This window comes from Thalassophryne amazonica, chromosome 10 (assembly GCF_902500255.1).
Source record: "Thalassophryne amazonica chromosome 10, fThaAma1.1, whole genome shotgun sequence".
Taxonomy (NCBI): domain Eukaryota; kingdom Metazoa; phylum Chordata; class Actinopteri; order Batrachoidiformes; family Batrachoididae; genus Thalassophryne; species Thalassophryne amazonica.
Genome location: NC_047112.1, coordinates 90,615,917 through 90,637,595, shown reverse-complemented (window position 1 = coordinate 90,637,595; position 21,679 = coordinate 90,615,917). Strand labels below are relative to the sequence as shown.

General features: G+C 41.0%; 1 long non-coding RNA gene across 1 annotated transcript; it reads right to left on the bottom strand.

The window, feature by feature from the left end:
• Nucleotides 1–547: 547 nt before the first annotated feature.
• LOC117519179 lies at nt 548–19,715 on the bottom strand. Its single transcript, XR_004563197.1, has 3 exons — nt 19,632–19,715; nt 11,593–11,597; nt 548–559 (listed from the first exon to the last, which is right to left on the bottom strand). It is a non-coding gene; the product is annotated as an uncharacterized LOC117519179 (long non-coding RNA).
• Nucleotides 19,716–21,679: the final 1,964 nt, after the last annotated feature.

The following is a 21,679-nucleotide window of genomic DNA, read 5'->3' as shown; positions in this document are numbered from 1 at the left end:
CAACAACCCTTTGGTTCATGGACTACACAGCCTGCCAACTTTGTAAGTGTAAATGCTTAATGTAGGAATATTTGTAGTCTTGTAGTAGAATTTTCATGAAAATCTGTGTCAAAATTCAATATGATGAGCTTTAGACATAACACACTGAAAGACAGAAAACACAATTGTCAAAATGCTAAATTAGAATAATAACTGAAAACATTTTTGACATATTAACAGGAATGTACTGAAAACAACATGGGTTTCAGCATGCCTAGTATGTTCACCATCTTTGGTATCATCTCACCATGAATGTGCATGTGTGGATTGTATTATTTTTCATGTGTGAAGCTTGAGGTTTTCCAAGAAAAATCCCATGATTTTGGTGTGATCATTTATTTCAATCATGTCACAATTTGTGTCAGTTCATAGAAATCAATCAGTTGAAATGACAATTGTGTGAAGACCACAACAGGAAGTAGCATATTGCTTTAATGTGCATCTATTCAAAATTTCATGTTTTCAGGTTGCCGACAGGGTGGAGGATTGACCACATCCAGGTGACAACAGGAAGATGAGACTGTCATGTTGTCTTTGTGGCGTTTGCAGTTGCTACCAGACAACTGAAGTAACAGCTATTATGTGATGGGAAGAGACACCAGAACAGCATGTAGACGGCTTACACCGAAGATTATTCACACAAGATCATATTAGCGTCAGGTTTAGATGCACCAGACTTGCAGGCAGTGATGGGCACCAGCTGGAGGTCGCATGGTCACAGATGATAGAGCAACATAATTTTATTTGAATGAAAGTTCACATCTGTCAGCCCAGTCAGCGCCTCAGAGTATGCTGACATCGAGCTGAACGTTCTGTCCACCACGTCTCCTGGAGAGCACTCGTTTTTGCTGAGTCGGTGTGCTGGTCTGGGCAGTCGTCTTATCATTTCAGATCACAGCTGATTTTTGTCCGAGGAAATCTGCAGCTTCACATCAGTGACATCTTGCAGCCAGATCTCCATCTGTTGGCACCATATGGTGTAATAACAGGCTGGTGTCGGAGCACAGCAACGCTCAGCCACTCACAGCTAGTCTTCCTTCAATAAGGTGGAAGTGTTGCAGTGAACCTTGACACCACCTGATATGATCCCCCTGCCTCACAGAACATCAGTGGAATTAAAGTGGATATGACACTTAAATACAACATAGTCTTATTACATGTAACAAAGGTTATATAATTCGGTCAACCTAAGCGTTTTGGGAAAATGACACAGTTCTCCTGTTATATACTACATTTGAACATCCCGCCACTGAAAAATCTGCGCGCCCCGTGACCAGCTTCTCGCTAAGCACCGAATCTGAAATACGTCACTGCCTGTAGACCATATCGGCTTGCGCGCTTGGTGGCCGTTGTTTACACTTTTTTTAGCGACAGAAACTTTGATTAAACACAGCTCTCAGGGACTTGTTTTTCGATATGCCTGACCAGTGTGTCACAGGATATTGCACAAACACAAGGGCAAAAGGTTTTAACCTTTTCAAGTCCAGGCAGACTGATCAAAAGCCGCGGTGTTTTGTGATGCACGAAATGTCAGGCTGCTGCTCGCTCCGCTCGCACACCCACATTTGCTCCCAACAGCAGACACTTTCCTCTACCATCTCCATGTTCTCACTGCTCACAGGAACACCTAAAATGTCAACCCCAAATAATATGTTCACAATAATCTTGAAATGGTCAGGGAACTTGTAAAAATATCAGTGCAATACGTAGTAAACACAGCGGCGCCATGTTCACTGTTGTTTTCGGTGATCTTTTTCAAAACTTTCGCCATTCATTTCCTATTCTTTCCTGAAAATAACATAACTAAACACGGATGAATGCAATGCCTGGCACTCGAAAATGGCAAAAACCCAAAGATAATGACGGTGGTCCGCAAGTAATAGCTACACTATCGCAGCTCCGGAAAAATAACAAAGGCGGTAAACAGACGCTAGAATCAAAAATGCTATAATTACAGTGTTATAAACAGCAGCAACAAAAATCAAAGCCTTCCTTACCATTCTGTTTTCTGCAGCCTTTCAAAATCCATCGGAATTGGCACGTCTCTTGCCTCTGCTTCGGCTCCGCCATAAGCTCTGTCGGCATTATTTTCGCTGCCAGAATGCTCCTGGTTTGAATGTTCGTCCGAAAGATACGGCTCCAATCTGTAGGGTCTAATCTCTGCTGCGACATCCTCAGGATCCGAGTCAGTCTCGATTTTCTCACAGAAACAATCCACACTTGAAGAGGCGTCAGAAAAGTTCTCGATCTCATCACTGTCCATGCTGAGGTCTATCTGTTCCCGTTGTCAGTCGAACAGACAAAGATGGGACTCTACACGCTGTGACGTCACGGCATCACGTGACCGCTGATGGAACGCTGCCTGCGCGCTTTCCAAGAAACACACTTTTGAGAAGCTGTACAAACTTTATTTCTCTGATAATAATTAAAACCACTTTAAACTTACTATACTGTATGTATATTTTGATATTTATATCAGTTTTACCTAATTTTTTAGGTGTCATATCCACTTTAACGCCACAGTGTCAACATTACTCGATCCTCCCAACAACACCAGGCTTGGATCCCCTCAAGCTTCGTCCATTACTTGCTTGTCTGTGCTTTGCTGTTTGCACTATCCCACAGAATGTTCTATTTGTACAGTTGTTTCTAAATATCTGATAAAGCTGTTTAATCTGTACCCACCTTTAACTCAGATCCATCAGTACAAAAAAAAAAAAAAAAAATCACCTGTTTGATGTATTTACTTGTGCTATAGACTCCCTTCAGTGCTCCATGTAATTTTTTTTCTGTCTGGTAAAATTAATATATTCGCCCCACACGCGTTGTTGCATTATTATTGTTTAAACCAATGTGTCCCAATCCTTGTCCATCAGGACCCAACATGCTGCTCTTTTCCCATTTGTCCCTGAACCAATCAGAGCAGATCGGCTCGGTCAGGTGTGCGCCATTGTTCAGTTAGCTGTTGATTAGTGGAACTAGCTTTGAATTAGCTTTCAACTCTTCAACCTGAAGGTATAAACGCAGAGGTCCATACTTTATTCCAGAGGAATTGGTCAAAACGATAAATGCCTTATCTTGCAATGTTAAAAGTGGGGTGATCAGGATCCACGCCAAAATTCAAAGGGTTCTCTTATGAAAATTGCAGGTTTTTGACTAATCCTTGTGAACACCAAACCTACCACAAGATGAGTTGAAAGAATGACCTCCATGATGGAAGTCTGATTTAGTCTAACAGTTCTGGGGAATAAAATCTGCATAAAGAAAATCTCACAACAAACACCCCCCCAAATAGATTTTTCTAAACTTGGTAAAAGCTTAGACATGCTTTACGTATGTGCACCAAAAATGAAGTACATCCCATTCAGTTTTATCAAGTTGTCAGTTTTTGAATTTGTCCATATTTGTTGGGTTTGAGCTTGACCTCATATAGAAAACATTTAATGTAGGCAGAACAGTGGAAAAGTGGGCTTGAGACATGAACTTTCAAATATACACTCAACAAAAATATAAACGCAACACTTTTGGTTTTGCTCCCATTTTGTATGAGATGAACTCAAAGATCTAAAACTTTTTCCACATACACAATATCACCATTTCCCTCAAATATTGTTCACAAACCAGTCGAAATCTGTGATAGTGAGCACTTCTCCTTTGCTGAGATAATCCATCCCACCTCACAGGTGTGCCATATCAAGATGCTGATTAGACACCATGATTAGTGCACAGGTGTGCCTTAGACTGTCCACAATAAAAAGCCACTCTGAAAGGTGCAGTTTTATCACACAGCACAATGCCACAGATGTCGCAAGATTTGAGGGAGCGTGCAATTGGCATGCTGACAGCAGGAATGTCAACCAGAGCTGTTGCTCGTGTATTGAATGTTCATTTCTCTACCATAAGCCGTCTCCAAAGGCATTTCAGAGAATTTGGCAGTACATCCAACCAGCCTCACAACCGCAGACCATGTGTAACCACACCAGCCCAGGACCTCCACATCCAGCATGTTTACCTCCAAGATCGTCTGAGACCAGCCAGTCGGACAGCTGCTGAAACAATCGGTTTGCATAACCAAAGAATTTCTGCACAAACTGTCAGAAACCATCTCAGGGAAGCTCATCTGCATGCTCGTCGTCCTCATCGGGGTCTCGACCTGACTCCAGTTCGTCGTTGTAACCGACTTGAGTGGGCAAATGCTCACATTCGCTGGCGTTTGGCACGTTGGAGAGGTGTTCTCTTCATGGATGAATCCCGGTTCACACTGTCCAGGGCAGATGGCAGACAGCGTGTGTGGCGTCGTGTGGGTGACCGGTTTTCTGATGTCAATGTTGTGGATCGAGTGGCCCATGGTGGCGGTGGGGTTATGGTATGGGCAGGCGTCTGTTATGGACGAAGAACACAGGTGCATTTTATTGATGGCATTTTGAATGCACAGAGATACCGTGACGAGATCCTGAGGCCCATTGTTGTGCCATACATCCAAGAACATCACCTCATGTTGCAGCAGGATAATGCACGGCCCCATGTTGCAAGGATCTGTACCCAATTCTTGGAAGCTGAAAATGTCCCAGTTCTTGCATGGCCGGCATACTCACCGGACATGTCACCCATTGAGCATGTTTGTGATGCTCTGGACCGGCGTATACGACAGCGTGTACCAGTTCCTGCCAATATCCAGCAACTTCGCACAGCCATTGGAGGAGTGGACCAACATTCCACAGGCCACAATTGACAACCTGATCAACTCTGTGTGAAGGAGATGTGTTGCACTGCATGAGGCAAATGGTGGTCACACCAGATACTGACTGGTATCCCCCCCCAATAAAACAAAACTGCACCTTTCTGAGTGGCCTTTTATTATGGACAGTCTAAGGCACACCTGTGCACTAATCAGCGCCGCCGTTCGGCATAAGCAGACTACGCAGCCTACGTGGGGCACCAACCATGTTGCACTAGTTTGCTCCAACTGACTGAAAAATGTGTTGAAATTATTACATTATTACCAGTGATGCCGGTGTTACTCTAATCTAACCACTTTTTTTGTAACGAGTAATCTAACGCGTTAATCTTTCCAAATGAGTAATCAGATTAAAGTTACTTCTCCAAGTCACTGTGCGTTACTATTATTTTTGCATTGTGGGTCGACAGCAGCATTAAACTTGGTCTGTAGGCAGATGGTCGGGGTTCGACTGAACTGCCCACTTTAAGCGAGCTGTGAGCTTTTTATCAGCTACGACTCGTTCTCACCTCTTAAAGCGCGGTGAAAACAGCTCACCTGCACTGAGCTTTACAAAGTCATTTTTATGCTTTATTTTTCTCATTTATTTTGAATTCTGAGCTGAGCCGCTCTGTATCGTCTCGTTAAAAACAGCTGATCCTCCGCGACGCCTCAACAACTAACACTATTTTCCACTCAAATGCACCTAAACTCTCTTTCTGAGGACCACATGATGTGAAAACACAATAAAACTTTCTTACCTGTAAATCTGGTCATGTTTTCTGCATAAATAAATGTTATCCATTCTTTGTGCGCAAACGCCAAAGCAGGGGCGAATTCAGGTGGAATGGGGGCGTGGGGCAGGGATGTACCCCCCTCCCCCACAACACCCCTAGATTAGCCAAGTGCTTGCTCACAGGGGGTCGTTTTGACCGTTGGGGTTTTACATCATTATTGTATGGCCTTGCCTTACAATATAAAGCGCCTTGGGGCAACTGTTTGTTGTGATTTGGCGCTATATAAAAAAAAAATTGATTGATTGATTGATTAAAGGTCCAGTTTTGAAGCCTTTTTTTTTTTTTTTTTTTTTTTTTTGACTACAACTACTAATACTACTTAAAATAATAATTTTGACAAGTAAAATGTTTATAGAGAATTTAAATGTTAGAAAAATGTTAGAATTTAATAGTTACATTTCTAAACAATGTAGGTTAGAAATTGCAAGTTTTTTCTGTTACAGTGCTGTCAACAGTTAAATATGAGGTCAAGAAAGATTATTTTACTTTTTATAAAAACAAGTATTTATTTTCATTGAAGTCAAGAAAGGGTGACTATAAAGTGAGTTTTGGCAAAACAGGTATCATTATCATGTTGAGGTGGCAGAGGGTTGTTGGCGGCAGCTGGGGAAAGTAACCAAAAAAGTAACTAGTAACTTAGTTACTTTTACAATTGAGTAATCAGTAAAGTAACTAAGTTACTTTTTCAAGGAGTAATCAGTAATTGGATTACTTTATCAAAGTAACTGTGGCAACACTGATTATTACATTTCAAAATCAATATGAATTATTTATGAATAGGCCCATCGTTTTTGTCTTTAAACATTGTGTAGGCCCCTACCCATTACTTAACAGTTTTTTTTTTTTTTTTGCCTAATATAAAGCCCCCATCCACCCCCGCCCTGATTCCCTGAAATGGTACAGCCCTGTTTGCGTCTTTCTCTGTCTGCTGTGTCGCCTAAGCAGGGTTGCCAGATGTGACGATTTCCAGTCCAATAAATGCTCAAAAATGCATGGAGGCACTAAATCCTGCGCAATTTGAACTGATTTTTAAAATGTGTCTGGCAATTCTATACAAAAAACTCGTCCAGTGCCATATTTTTACCCTAAACAAACCAATTGGATGGGAAAACACCCAATCTGGCAACCCTGCACCTAACTGAAGTAGCACTGCTAGCCCACATTCGATTCTGACACGAGTCAACAAGTTGCCACTATGCTACAATTAAACAATGAAGTGACAGCAGGAGTCTGGAGCTGAAAAACGGAGGAAAAAGAAACAAAAAGATGATGCCCGTGCATCCCTTGCTGGTAAGTACGTGTTAAAGGTTTAAGTTGTTTTGATTACTTAATGTTCAGTGGTGCTGCTTAAGCTAGGTTGCGTTGGCTGTGCTGATTTGATGTAGCTTTAAACGCTAAACTTAAATGCTTTAATAAATAGTAACAGTTTGAGTAGAACGTGTGTGTGTGTGTGTGTGTGTGTTTTTTTTTGGGGGGGGGCTCCCTGACCAGTTGCTTAGGGCCTGCAAAACCTTAGCAGCAGCCATGGCACTAATCATGGTGTCTAATCAGCATCTTGATATGGCACACCTGTGAGGTGGGATGGATTATCTCAGCAAAGGAGAAGTGCTCACTATCACAGATTTAGACTGGTTTGTGAACAGTATTTGAGGGAAATGGTGATATTGTGTATGTGGAAAAAGTTTTAGATCTTTGAGTTCATCTCATACAAAATGGGAGCAAAACCAAAAGTGTTGCGTTTATATTTTTGTTGAGTGTATTTTTACAAATATTATTGCAATTTTTATGAAACCTTTGGAAAATGTTCCAATACTGATTTTTTTTTTTTTTTTTTTTTTTTTTTTTTTTTTTTTTACAGATGTAATGAAGGCAGGAAAATTTCAAATTGACTCAACATCAGGTTTCACTGTATCTAACTTACACCTGTACGTGGTGGTGCATGTGGCAGAATAGATTTTGGTCCATTGTGTCTGTATGGGAAGAAAATATGTGGACACAATACCTATTGGGAATATTTAGCCTCTCAAAGAATTGGTTAAAGCTACTCCTATGATTACTCTGAAACACCTGTACAAAGCCACATGCTGCCATTCTGTTGGTCATAAAACAGTTGACCTTGAATGACTGAAATCACTCACTTGGAACGGTTACTTTAAATACCTGGTGGCAGATGTAGGGTTACTATGAAATACAAATGTGAAGTTATAGATCAAGTTTCTCTTGGTCACATAGCTTTTGTCCTTGGTGCTGCCATGCGCTTAAAAAAAATCGAATTAATTGTAAGGTTTGTGATTAATTAAAAGCATTTATTCATACTCTATACCCACTTACTACAGTCAAGGGTCACGGGAGTTGGGGGGAGAGCAACTCTAAATGGTACTCTGTATTTTCTGTGGCCCCCACCTACTTGTATGCATGCCTGATGATGTCAGGGCCATGCTCCCAATGAGATGACAGATGGTGTCCAGGGGGATCTCCTCCCAGATCTGGACCAGGGCATCACTTAGCTCCTGGACAGTCTGAGGTGCAACCTGGTGACTTTGGATGGATCAAAACATAATGTACTAGAGTTGTTCTATTGGATTTAGGTTAGGCAAGCATGGGGCCAATCAATGGTATTAATTCCTTTATCCTCCAGGAACTGGCTGCATACTCTTGCCACATGAAGCTGGGCATTGTCGTGCACCAGGAGGAACCCAGGACCTACTGCAGCAGTGTAGGGTCTGACAGTGGGTCCAAGTATTTCATCCTCATACCTAATAGACAGCAGCACCCTGGCTGCTATTCAGGTCTCAGGTCCCTCTCATGAAGTCGGTTTCTGATTGTTTGGTCAGAGACATTCATGCCATGGCCTGCTGGAGGTCATTTTGTAGAACGCTGGCAGTGCTCATCTTGTTCTTCCTTGCACAAAGGAGCAGATACCAGTCCTGTTGATGGCTTAAGGACCTTCTACAGCCCTGTCCAGCTCTCCAAGAGTAAAAAACCTGTCTCCTGGAATTTCCTCCATACTCTTGAGACTGTGCTGGGAGACACAGAAAACCTGGCAATAACATGTACTGATACCAATCTGGAGGAGTTGGACTAACAGTGCAACCTCTGTAGGGTCCAGGTACGGCACCATGCTACCAGTAGTGACAGTGACCCCAGCCAAATAAAAAACTAGTGAAAAATCAGTCAGAAAAGATGAGGGGAAAAAATGTCAGTGGTCACCACCTGTTGTCTCATTGTTACCCCTCTAGTGCACCGGTTGTTAATTTCATTAACACCAAAGCAGCTGAAACTGATTTTATATATACATAGGCGGGGTGAGAGGGATATTATATGTAGACAGATACCAGGAGGAACCTTATATGCAAACAGGTGTGTGCCTTTCCAAATCATGTCTAATCAACTGAATTTACCCCAGGTGGCCTCCAATTAAGCTCCAGAAACATGTCAAGGATGATCAGTGGAAACAGGATGCACCTGAGCTCAATTTTGAGCTTCATTGCAAAGGCTGTGAATACGTATGTACATGTGATTTCTTTCTTTTTGTTGCTGTTTTATTTTTAATAAATTTGTAAAAATCTCAAGCTTTTTTCACATTATCATTACGGGGTATTGTGTGGAGTTATGAGGGAAAAAATAATTTAATCCATTTTGGAATAAGGTTGTAACATAAAATGTGAAAAAAAGTGAAGCACTGTGGATACTTTCTGGATGTGCTCGCCATTATAAGCAACAGTTCTGTGGTTGTGTCCCACAGTACGTTGTACTCCAAGTTCTTGAAATGGAGCAATATCTCCACCTGATGGACATTTGCCATTAATGCAGATACAACAGAATTTCACCAAGAGCCCCAGTGTGTTATTTTTATATATCTAGGTATAGACATATAAACATAACCTGCTGATCATGTTTCTTCATAGGCTCTACTATAATGTGCCAACAATTACAAAGATGCAAGCAGTGGCGGCACCAAGGGGGGGCTTGGGGGGCTTAAGCCCCCCAATAATGAGCCAAGCCCCCCCCTCAGCCCCCTCAATAATTCTGCCAATAATGTGAATAGCGACTGACATATTTGTGGATCTCAACTGCAGTTTTGCGCTGACAATGTCTCAATATTGTGTAACTGAGCAAAGTGATGAATGTGTGTTTGGTGAGCCACCAATGCTGAATCACCCTTCACAAACAGAATTTTCAGTTTTGCAAAAAAACATTTTTGTAAAAACCCACACGTTACAAATCAGAAATTTGTGTTTATGGATCACAAAGCACGTGTACAAATCAAAGGATATTTGTAAATCACCCTCTGTGCATTTGCAAGTATTAATGAGACAAATTTAACTCCATACTCCAAAATTTTAGGTTTCCTAAATATTTATTACGGTCACTCTTAAAACTGCACTTATCTTTAGAATTTTATTACTGGTAAATTTTACCACATTTTAGAGGAGCATGGGTGACTAAAACATATACCTTGGTATTTATAAAGCAATTTACTATATATTGTTCATTTCGACGACATTTTGTGGAGCCCTCTCCAACTTTTACCCCAGTCTCCCCCAGCCCCTCCAACAAAAATTTCCTGGCGCCGCCGCTGGATGCAAGCTTCTTTTTCTATTTAAATTAGAGTTTCTCACAAAGTATAGACCAGTCAGGAGCTTGATTGCAAACATTTTAACGTGACTGAGGTTGTAAAAAAATAAATAAATAAATAAAAACTCCTTTGAGCTCTCTTTTGTGACGTCATCGAAGAATGGAAGATCTGCACATGAATGAAACGGCAGCAAAACTAAAATTCTGTCTTTCTCGCTTGTAAAACACGTTAACTTCTCTCCACTGTATCATCTTCATAATGTTCACGCGAAATGCGAATTGAGAAAAAGAGAAATAATTAATTTTGCGTGTTGCTCTTTAATCACTGAACGGATCTGACGTCCCGGTAACGTGCGTGCGCCGTGCCAGGGGCGCGTGTTTTCTGGCCGTAGCTTGCCGTCCTCTCGCGGCCACACCCTCCGTCTCCATCTGGCACGCGTGCAGCTGTGCGGGAGACCGTCGGTGCGCTCCTCCGTGCGTCTCCACGTCGTGCACTCGCAGCAGTAGCAGCCACACAAAGGGATCACGGAGCCGACGAGCAGGTGTAGTGATTTTGGTTTTTTTGTAATTTTTTTTTTCTCAGCTTTCTGACATTTGTGGCTCTCAGCGCTGATTGTTCGTCATTTCCACGCTCAGCCGATGACCTTGTCACCGTGTCACGCCTCTCATTGATCACTGAGCCGCACAGATCTGCTGATCCATCCATCGCATATGTACGCGCCGCGCGCTCCGGATGCACTGACTGACACTTGCTTTCTTTTTTTGTTTTTTGGAAATGCGCAAATCCCGGTGTCAAACGGACAGGTTGTCACTCGTCGTTTTTGAATCAGATTCTTTTTAAAACGCCGTTTGCACGCTGACAGTAAACGTGTGTGTACGAGAGGCCAGATTCTTTGTTCTCTGCGCGCATTTTCGTCTGCAATTAACACGCATGCTGTCATGCCCGTGCGCCACACGGCCACTACGCGCTGCGATCGTGCGCGTTTTGCAGTTTTTTTTTAATTAATAAATAGAAATGCTGTATTGTGCATCATTTTACCTGCGATACAATGCGATGCTTAGGCCTCAAATGTAGCCTGCATGTGTGCAAAAAAGAAAAAAAAATTCTATAATTTATTTCTTGTGGGGACAATAAATGCCATTTGTTCAGGAATGTCTTCACAGGCGGCTTCAGTGGAATATGGTGTTGCTGGTATGACAGAACTGTTCTGGCTGCCTGTTTTCCAGGATGATCACAGTAGTTTGTAGTAGTTACTGTGTAGAAGCTATAAATAATAAATATATGGGCTGATCCTTGAAGGATGGAAGTTGTGCTCTGTGCCATTCAGCTGTGTTTTGTAAGAAGCGACTGTCACAGAAGACAGTAGGAGACTGTCACCGATTCAAAGTGCTTTGTAGAGAACTGCAGCAGTCAGTGTGCAAGAAGAACCTGAAGGTTCTGGTTCTTACTAGGGGAGCTACGACAACTACCTTTGCACCCCCCCAGGACTAAACCAAACCAACTTTTTTAGGTTCCTTAGATGACCCCAAAACACAATCAGGATGTTCCCAAATATAAAAACTAGCCTCAAGCCAGTTATCCAAGATGGTGTCCAAGATGGCCGCCTAAATAGGGTTTTTCACTAAAACACCTTTAAACAACATATAAACAACTTAAATATCACAGAGATTCAATGATAAAGGTCTTTTGGTGGCCATTTTGGACGCCATTTTGAATCTTAAACCCATGAATGAATTTAGTTTAAGCACAAATGAGTTTGCTGTGACCTGCAATAGTCTTCCCATTGAATCTCTGTGATATTTAACATTTGATCTTGGATAACTGGCTTGAGGCCAGTTTTTATATTTGGGAATATCCTGATTGTGTTTTGGGGTCATCTAAGCAAACTAAAAAAGATGGTTTGGTTTAGTCCTGGGCTGGGGGGGCGGGGGTGCAAAGGTAGTGGTCGTAGCTCCCCTAGCATCTGTGATGTTGAGCTGGTAAGAAACAGCTAAATGATACTAATCAACTTTCTTGTTGTCACATCTGCATACTGCCTGATGACAAACACCAACAACAGCTGTTACATTTGAGTCATGCATCACTAGTTTGTAAAAAACAACAAAAAAAAATCACAGGCGGCTCCAGGGTTGGGCTTGATTGGGCTGCAGCCCCCTCAAATTTATGTCAACCCGCTAGAAAATGGACATTTTTCCATTCAAAATCCTTTATCACCACCACCTCCATTCCAGTCTGATCCAGACTGATCTTTTCCTATAGTGCTTCCCTCCCCCCAGTTTCCATGGCAACCATGAGATATTGCTTGTGTACTGCACTGGGATCACTTGAGAAAATTCATGTCACTCACATAGCACAAGAAGCATTAATATTTTTCATTATTCCATTTGCTTTGTTGTGCTAGCTTTATTTAAAAAAGATTATTTCCGTCACAAACAACTCCAACCAGAACCTGGTGAAACTGAAACTGGAGAAACAGTATTGTAGTCTACCTAATATACGCTGTGTACTCACTTAAAAATAACAATACAGTTTTGCGACCAAAGTTCCACAACAGCCATTTGCAACTGTGTACCATATCCAAGTAAAAATACAAAATTGAGAAAAGTTAAAAATTTTAAAGACTTAAGAATTGAGAAGGTTTTATGCGGAGGAGCAACAGCGTCACGTGTCTTTGGAGCAGATAGCTGCACAGTGACTTTTTCCAGCTTAATTTCTCCGGCTGTGTCTTGTAGGGTCATTTAAATGCCTGCGTGTTGTTCAGCGTTCTGGTTTTGGGGTGTAATGACCATTCTTTGCTGAAGATCTTTTGATGCAGCATGAATTCACAAGGACAGACAGAGGGGAAAAAAAAGGTGTACCGCACTGATCAGAACTGGGCCTGATTACTTTGAACTTGTACAACAGTGGGAAATACAGAGAAACTTTTGATTTGAACTGCTTTTCAAGACACTGGGCGAATGACACTTTGAACACAAACTCGAGATTTAAGTGCGAAATTCAGCATGGAGGTCATGAGATGCTGGATTAGCAACCAGTTTTTCTAAAGGAAAAACGTTCATAAAATATGGTGAAGATATTCACAGGATTTGTTATTTTACCGCAAATTCTCACTGGCTGATTAGGAGGGTTCAAAAGGAGTCACTATGGAGGCATAAAGCTGATTAGCTACAGCATGAAGTAATGGGAAAGGTTAATGGAATCTTGGTTGAGAAAAGAGGTGAAGATCTGTGAACAACAATATGGTTTCATGTTGAGAAGGAGCACTAGAGAAGCAGTGTGCGCTCTGAGACTGCTAAAGGAAAAGGATAGACAAGGTAAGAAGGAGTTACACTGTATGCTTGTGGATTTAGAAAAAGCCTATGACAGGATGCCAAGAGAAGAGTTTTGGTGAATGTGTGCAGGAGGAAGTCCAGAGTGGCAGAGAATTATATTAGGGTGGGACAGGAGATGTACAAGGACGTTGTGACAGCGGTGAGATGCAGAGTAGGAATGACAGATGTATTCAAGGTGGAAATGGATTTGGTACTGGTGATGGTCAAGTTGACAGTTGAGGTCAGACAGGAGTCTTTGTGGAGTTTGATGCTTGCAGGTGACATTGTGATCTGTAATCACATCAGGGAGCAGATGAGGGTAGAGATACGCTCTGGAGAAGAGGAGAATGAAAGTCGGTAGGAGCAGGAGGGAGTGTGTGTGGGAATGAGGGGGAATAGTGTGGTTTGAAGGAGTGGAGGTGGTTGAGGCAGATGAGTTTAAATACTTGGGGTCAACCGTCCAAATTAATGGAGAGTGGGTTAAATGGTGCAGCAGATAACCGAAACAGTTCTTCAAATGGTAATGCAAACACCAAATTCGGTAAAAATACTTCTTAGACATTACTCTTTGCCCTCCATGGAATAGTTTTGACTGTGTTGAATGTTTGTTCTCCAAAGTAAAGGTCCATGGGATTCTATGACATATGACATATGTTACCCCGTAATGTGATAACTAAGCATGACACATGGTCCAAACTATTCCTTTTTAAAACCCTATTAAATCACCCAATAATTTGAATCACTTTTTTTACCAAAATTGGAGCAACTTTAACTTTTGACCCCTGTACAAACTGAAATTGACTGTTGTCACCATTCATGCTGTTTTTACCCCATAACTCCATAACATTCAGTCATAGATGGTCCAAACTATACCTTTTTTTAATCTTTATGTTCAGACAAATAATGTGGTATAATTTCAATATGATTGGAGCATCTTTTCATTTTGACCCCTGTGTAATTCTTCATTTGACCCCTACCTGGCTGCTTATTGAACATTCAAGTGGCCAATCCATTTTTTTTTCCCCAAAGGGTAATGCCCAAGGAGAAATTTTGCCAGAGTTGGTGCTTGCATCACCATTTGAAGGATTCGTTTGTAAATAGTTATTTGCTACACTAAAAGAGGGAAAGAAGAGGTTGCAGGCAGGGTGGAGAAAAGTGGCAGGTGTGATTTTTGATATGTGTGAAAGATATCTCCAAGAGTGAAGGGGAAAGTCTACAAGACAGGAATGAGAGCAGCTATACTGTACAGCTTAGAGGTGGTGGCACTAACAAAAAGACAAGAGGTGGAGTTGGAGGTGGCAGAGCTGAAGAGGCTGTGATTTTCTTTAGGAGTGACAATGATGGGTCGGGATAAATAACATATCAGAGGGACAGCACAGGTCAGACGGTTTGGACTCAGGGTGAGAGACACGCAATTGTAATTGTTTGGACATGTACGGAGGAGGGACCCAGGGTATATACAGAGAAGGATGCTGATAGGGGAGCTAGCAGGCAGTAGGTGAAGGGGGAGGTTTATGAATGTGCTAAGGGAGGACATGCAGGTGATTGGCATGACATAGAAAGATGCAGAGGACAGAGTGAGCTGAAGATAGATGATCTGCTGCGGCAGCCCCTAATGGGAGTAGAAAGAAGATGAAGAAAGTCCAACTGCCAGATAGGCTGAAAATGAATAACTGCAACTAAAGGAGTGCAGCCTCTGTCCTGATAGTGTCATTTGTTGTTAGCTGTGTTGCTCATCTGTTGCTCTCCCAGTAAGTTTGCCCAGTTGCACTTTTATATAATTGCTGCTGTCAGTTCTATCAGTTGTGCATTGTGTATATGATTTAACATGAATGCCATAGACGCTTGAAATTTACCTTAAAAAGCTTGCAATTTCACTTAAATCCCCCCCCCCCCCCCCAAAAAAACCCCAAAAAAAAAACAAACAAAAAAAACAAAACAATTCTGAAGCCACCATTGCTAAACTGATTTGAAACTATAATAAGGATTTCATTGTAATCATTGTAAGATATTCTACAAAGCAGGCTTAATTGTAGGTACCCCAATTCATTTGCCACATGTCTAGTTCCAGCATCTACATGACCTAAAAGAACTAAAAAGCCTTCTTCATGTGAGTAACACTGGAAATATTGTAAGAATTTCTTTCTGTATTTAGCTGCTTTTGGCATACATGAAATCTGATCAGTTTGTAGTGTATTAACTTGGTCGTGGTGTATTCCTAATGAGTGCTGTAGAGCAAATAGCTCATGGCTACCAGTATGTTGACCGGAGTTTGACTTCCAGTCACGCTATCGGTCTGTATCCTTGGACAAGACATTTCATCTCCAGCTGTGAACATGAACCAGCCTTGTCTGAGGAAGTAGCCTGTGTCAAAGGAAATCTTGTCAGTGGCTGGAGAAGGCTGGACTGAAGGAAGCACAGAGGCTCTGATAATGTCAGCAAAACAACAGGCACTGAGCATCAGGTCCATAGAGATGAGGGTCCACATAGCAGACAGGAACTGAGGTGCAGGTTGTGCAAAAGTGGCCCTGAGACAGTCCAACACATAGTAGCAGGGTGCAAGATGCAACCTGAGACCAGTCTTCCCAGTTACTTTGAAAAAGTAATACAATTACTGATTACTCCTTGAAAAAGTAACTTAGTTACTTTACTGATTACTCAATTGTAAAAGTATCAAAGTTAGATTACTAGTTACCTTTTTAGTTACTTTCCCCAGCTGCCGACAACAACCCTCTGCCACCTCAACATGACAATGATACCCGTTTTGCCAAAACTCACTTTATAGTCACCCTTTCTTGACTTCAATGAAAATAAATACTTGTTTTATAAAAAATAAAATAAAGGCCTCTTTCTTGGCCTCATATTTAACTGTTGACAGCACTGTAACAGTAAAACTTGCAATTTCTAACCTACATTGTTTTTAAATGTAACTATTAAACTATTAAATTCTAACATTTAAATTCTCTGTAAACATTTTACTTGTCAAAATTATTATTATTTTAAGTAGTATTAGTAGTTGTAGTAAAAAAAGTCTTCAAAACTGGACCTTTAATCTAGGGGTGTTGTGGGGGAGGGGGGCACATCCTTGCCCCACACCCCCATTCCATCTGGATTCGCCCCTGCTTTGGCATTTGAGCACAAAGAATGGATAACACTTATTTATGCAGAAAACATGACCACATTTACAGGTAAGAAAGTTTTATTGTGTTTTCACATCATGTGGTGCTCAGAAAGAGAGTTTAGGTGCATTTGAGTGGAAAATAGTGTTAGTTGTTGACGCGTTGCAGAGGATCAGCTGTTTTTAGCGAGCAGATACGGACCGGCTCAGCTCAGAATTCTAAATAAAGGTGAAAAAAGCATAAAAATGTCTTTGTAAAGCTCAGTGCAGGTGTGCTGTTGTCACCGTGCTTTAAGAGGTGATGACGAGTCATAGCTGCTGCAGAACCGCGGATGAAAAATTCACAGCTCGCTTAAAGTGGGCGCTTCAGTTAACCCCGACCCCCTGCCCACAGACCAAGTTTAATGCTGCCATCGAGCAACAATGCAAAAATAATAGTAACGCACAGTGACATGGAGAAGTAACTTTAATCTGATTACTTATTTGGAAAGATTAACACGTTAGATTACTCGTTAATAAAAAAAAAGTGGTTAGATTAGAGTAACACGTTACTAAGTAACGCATTGCTGGCATCACTGCCTGAGACAGTGTACACTGCAAGGCACAACCGAGTAGCTGGGATAGTGAACAGGGACATCTTTACCGATTATGGACTCTGTCCCCAAGTCCAAATGGGAGATTAAGCAGTCATATTGGTGGATGACGATTTGCAGAACAGAGCAGTTGTGGTTTATCTTTAAATTCCAAGTGACAGCAACATCAGTGAGAAAGAACATGACAAGACTGAGAAGTACCAGGAGTTGAAGGAAAAGCTAGGAAAAGTAGTGCAGCAGATAACTGAAACAATCATGCAAATGGTGATGAAAGCATCAAATTCGGCAGAAATACTCCTTAGACACTCCTCTTTTGAAAAAAACGATTGGCCACTTGACTTTTCAATCGGTGATCAGGTAGGGGTCAATTGAAGAATTACACAGAGGTCAAAATTAAAAGATGCTCCAATCATATTGAAAAATATTCCACATTATTTGCCTGATCATAAAGATTCCAAAAAGGTATAGTTTGGACTGTCTGTGACTGAATTCTATGGAGTTACAGGATAAAAACAGCAAGAATGGTGACAAAGGTCAGTGTCATTTTGTACAGGGGTCAAAAGTTAAAGTTGCTCCAGTTTTGGTAAAAAGTGATGCAAATTATTGGTTGAGCTAATAGCATTAATAAATGGAATAGTTTTGACAGTGTTGAATGCTTGGTCTCCAATGTAAACGTCAAACAAGGTCTACGTCTATTGGATTCTATGACATGTGACATAGGTTACCCTGTAACGTGATAAGTAAGGATGATACATGGTTCAAACTATTCCTTTTTAGAACCATGTTAACTCAACTAGTAATTTGCATCACTTTTTACCAAAATTGGAGCAACTTTAACTTTTGACCCCTGTACAAACCAACACTGATCTTTGTCACCATTGTTGCTGTTTTATCCCATAACTCCATCGAATTCAGTTACAGACCGTCCACAGCATACCTTTTTGGAATCTTTATGATCAGGCAAATAATGTGGCATAGGTTTCAATATGATTGGAGCATCTTTTAATTTTGACTCCTGTGTAATTCTTAAATTGACCTCTACCTGAACGCCAACTGAAAATTCAAGTGGCCAATTGGTTTTTTCAAAAGAGGATTGTCTGAGGACTATTTCTGCCAAATTTGATGCTTTTATCACCATTTGCAGGATTCCGCTCTCAATATTCTCTTATCTGCTGCACTAGAGTAGAACGTAAAGGCCAAAATGATCTCAGTGGTAATAGTGTTTTCTCAGAGCTGTGACGCCCAAACTGGGAGCATGAATCCAGTGGATTCCAAATACAGCATCTGAGGCCTTTGTCCAGATCAGTGCAGTCCAGCTAAGGCACAGAAATGGAAAGGACACTTGACTCCAGGCCTCTGGTAGAGGACCCAAGTTTGAGGGAGAGACAATTTTACAGGTGCATCTCAAAAAATTGGAATATGATGAAAAAGTTCAATATTTTTTCATCAGATATGCTCGAAAGTGAAAAATGTGTATATTCAAGATTCATTACATTTAAACTGAAATATTTCTTTATTCTAATTTTGAGAATTATGTCCCACAGCTCAAAAAAATGGAAACTGTATCTCAACATATTAGAATATGTCATTTCAAATTTGAGTAAGTCACTATTTTTGCTGTGTAAATACCATAAATGTTTGTCTGTTTCAGTACACATGACCACATTCACGGGGAAGACTGCTGACTTGACAGTTGTCCAGAAGACATGGAGACCCTCCAAAAGGAGGGTAAGCCGTAAATGGTCATTGCTGAAAGTGCTGACTGTTCAAAGTGTGTATCAAAGCATGTTCAAGGTTGACTGGAAGGGAAAAATATGGTCAGAAACGATGCACAAGCAACATGAATGACTGCAGTCTTGAGAAGATTGGCAAGCAAAGCCAATTCAAGAACTTAGAGGGAGCTTCTCAAGGAGTGGACTGAAGCTGGAGTCAGTGCATCAAGATCCACCATGCACAGACGTGTCCAGATAATGGACTATAAGTATTGCATTCCTAGTCTCAAGCCCGTCCTGAACCACAGACTGTGAGAAGGGTCTAACCCAGGCTAAGGCGAAAAATAACTTCGACTGTTGCTCAGTGGTCCAAACTAAGTAAATGTTACATTTCATTGAAAATCAAAGTCCCATAGTGGAGGAAGACTGGAGAGACACATTATCCAAGCTGATTGAGGTCCAGTGTTTCCACAGTTTCCACAGTCAGTGATGAGTTGGGGTGCCATGTTATCTGCTGGCTGGTGTTGGTCCGCCGTGTTTTTTAAGTCCAAAATCAATGCAGCTGCCCACCAGGAGATTTTAGAGCACTTCATGCTTCCATAACCTGAGAGTCTTGATGGAGATGCTGACTTCCTTTCCCAGCAGGATTTGGTACCTGCCCACAGTGCCAAAACTACTAGTAACTGCTTTGCTGACCACAATATCACTGTACGTGATTGGCCCCATGGACAGTATCCCAGAGAGACTCTATGGTGTATTGTCAACCAGACTCAACAATACAGATGAGCTGAAGGCTGGTATCAAAGCCACCTGGGCCTTCATCACACCCCAGCAGTATCACAGGCTGATTGGCTCCACGTCATGCTGCATTGATGCTGTAATTCACTCAAAAGGAGCCACAACCAACTACTGACTGCATAAAAGTATATACTTTTCAGACGTTTGACCTTATTTTTGTATAACCCCCCTGGCAAATTATGGAATCACCGGCCTCGGAGGATGTTCATTCAGTTGTTTAATTTTGTAGAAAAAAAGCAAATCACAGACATGACACAAAACTAAAGTCATTTCAAATGGCAACTTTCTGGCTTTAAGAAACACTATAAGAAATCAAGAAAAAAAGTTGTGGCAGTCAGTAACGGTTACTTTTTTAAACCAAGCAGAGGGAAAAAATATGGACTCACTCAATTCTGAGGAATAAATTATGGAATCACCCTGTAAATTTTCATCCCCAAAACTAACACCTGCATCAAATCAGATCTGCTCATTAGTCTGCATCTAAAAAGGAGTGATCACACCTTGGAGAGCTGTTGCACCAAGTGGACTGACATGAATCATGGCTCCAACACGAGAGATGTCAATTGAAACAAAGGAGAGGATTATCAAACTCTTAAAAGAGGGTAAATCATCACGCAATGTTGCAAAAGATGTTGGGTGTTCACAGTCAGCTGTGTCTAAACTCTGGACCAAATACAAACAACATGGGAAGGTTGTTAAAGGCAAACATACTGGTAGACCAAGGAAGACATCAAAACGTCAAGACAGAAAACTTAAAGCAGTATGTCTCAAAAATCAAAAATGCACAAAAAAAAAAACAAATGAGGAACGAATGGGAGGAAACTGGAGTCAATGTCTGTGACCGAACTGTAAGAAACTGCCTAAAGGAAATGGGATTTACATACAGAAAAGCTAAACGAAAGCCATCATTAACACTTAAACAGAAAAAAAAAACAAGGTTACAATGGGCTAAGGAAAAGCAATTGTGGACTGTAGATGACTGGATGAAAGTCATATTCAGTGATGAATCTCGAAGCTGCATTGGGCAAGGTGATGATGCTGGAACTTTTGTTTGGTGTCGTTCCAATGAGATTTATAAAGATGACTGCCTGAAGAGAACATGTAAATTTCCACAGTCATTGATGATATGGGGCTGCATGTCAGGTAAAGGCACTGGGGAGATGGCTGTCATTACATCATCAATAAATGCACAAGTTTATGTTGATATTTTGGACACTTTTCTTATCCCATCAATTGAAAGGATGTTTGGGGATGATGAAATCATTTTTCAAGATGATAACGCATCTTGCCATAGAGCAGAAACTGTGAAAACATTCCTTGCAAAAAGACACATAGGGTCAATGTCATGGCCTGCAAATAGCCCAGATCTTAATCCAATTGAAAATCTTTGGTGGAAGTTAAAGAAAATGGTCCATGACAAGGCTCCAACCTGCAAAGCTGATCTGGCAACAGCAATCAGAGAAAGTTGGAGCCAGATTGATGAGGAGTACTGTTTGTCACTCATTAAGTCCATGCCTCAGAGACTGCAAGCTGTTATAAAAGCCAGAGGTGGTGCAACAAAATACTAGTGATGTGTTGGAGCGTTCTTTTGTTTTTCATGATTCCATAATTTGTTCCTCAGAATTGAGTGATTCCATATTTTTTTTCCCTCTGCTTGGTCTAAAAAAGTAACCGTTACTGACTGCCACAATTATTTTTCCTGATTTCTTATAGTGTTTCTTAAAGCCAGAAAGTTGCCATTTGAAATGACTTTAGTTTTGTGTCATGTCTGTGATCTGCTTTTTTTTCTACAAAATTAAACAACTGAATGAACATCCTCCGAGGCTGGTGATTCCATAATCTTTGCCAGGGGTTGTATTATACAAGTATATCCTTTTTTGGATAGATTTTATGAAAGATTCTAATAATATGAGATACACATTTTTCAAATTTTTGGAGCTGGAGGCCATAATTATCAAAAGTAAAAATAATAATAATAATAAAAATGCTTGAAACATTTAATTTATATGTAATGA